Source organism: Tiliqua scincoides, chromosome 2 (assembly GCF_035046505.1).
Source record: "Tiliqua scincoides isolate rTilSci1 chromosome 2, rTilSci1.hap2, whole genome shotgun sequence".
NCBI lineage: Eukaryota > Metazoa > Chordata > Lepidosauria > Squamata > Scincidae > Tiliqua > Tiliqua scincoides.
In genome coordinates, this window is record NC_089822.1 from 162,294,442 (window position 1) to 162,296,087 (window position 1,646).

Genomic DNA, 1,646 nt, shown 5'->3' on the forward strand with positions numbered 1-1,646 from the left:
AACTCCACAGTCAGGGAATTAGAGGACAGGTCCTCTCCTGGACTGAGAACTGGTTGAAGGCCAGGAAACAGAGAGTGGGTGTCAATGGGCAATTTTCACAATGGTGAGAAGTGAAAAGCGGTGTGTCCCAAGGATCTGTCCTGGGACCGGTGCTTTTCAACCTCTTCATAAATGACCTGGAGACAGGGTTGAGCAGTGAGGTTGTAAAGGTGCAGACAACACCAAACTTTTCCAAGTGGTGAAGACCAGAAGTGATTGTGAGGAGCTCCAGAAGGATCTCTCCAGACTGGCAGAATGGGCAGCAAAATGGCAGATGCGCTTCAATGTCAGTAAGTGTAAAGTCATGCACATTGGGGCAAAAAATCAAAACTTTAGATATAGGCTGATGGGTTCTGAGCTGTCTGTGACAGATCAGGAGAGAGATCTTGGAGTGGTGGTGGACAGGTCGATGAAAGTGTTGACCCAATGTGCAGCGGCAGTGAAGAAGGCCAATTCTATGCTTGGGATCATTAGGAAGGGTATTGAGAACAAAACAGCTAATATTATAATGCCGTTGTACAAATCTATGGTAAGGCCACACCTGGAGTATTGTGTCCAGTTCTGGTCGCCGCATCTCAAAAAAGACATAGTGGAAATGGAAAAGGTGCAAAAGAGAGCGACTATGGTGATTACGGGGCTGGGGCACCTTCCTTATGAGGAAAGGCTATGGCGTTTGGGCCTCTTCAGCCTAGAAAAGAGACGCCTGAGGGGGGACATGATTGAGACATACAAAATTATGCAGGGGATGGACAGAGTGGATAGGGAGATGCTCTTTACACTCTCTTTACACACTTAACACCAGAACCAGGGGACATCCACTAAAATTGAGTGTTGGGAGAGTTAGAACAGACAAAAGAAAATATTTCTTTACTCAGCGTGTGGTTGGTCTGTGGAACTCCTTGCCACAGGATGTGGTGCTGGCGTCTAGCCTAGACGCCTTTAAAAGGGGATTGGACAAGTTTCTGGAGGAAAAATCCATTACGGGGTACAAGCCATGATGTGTATGCGCAACCTCCTGATTTTAGAAATGGGTTATGTCAGAATGCCAGATGCAAGGGAGGGCACCAGGATGAGGTTCTCTTGTTATCAGGTGTGCTCCCTGGGGCATTTGGTGGGCCGCTGTGATATACAGGAAGCTGGACTAGATGGGCCTATGGCCTGATCCAGTTTTGTTCTTATATCTGCTCATGTCTAGGAATGAGGTACCAGATAATTTTGTTCCAGATAATGATTGTATTCACCCTGTTTCCTTGTGAAATCAAGAACTCCAAAACGGGTTTGAAATGACACAAGTGTAAGTCAGAACCAATACACAGAACCACATCACTGGTACGAGGCCACTCATATTTTCTTTTCAAGCCAGATTAATAATAATAATAATAATAATAATAATAACTTTATTTTTACCCCACCTTTCTCCCCGAAGGGACTCAAGGCGGCTTACAACATATTAAAAACATAATTTAAAAACAAATAAAAACATATTAATACATCATAAAAAACAGCAGTCAGAATAAAAACTAGGTAAAAAGAGCATAGAGCAGCAGCAAGTCATAAAAGAATCAGGCCTGTAAAAATATTAAAAGATGTTAAAAAGATGTTAAAAG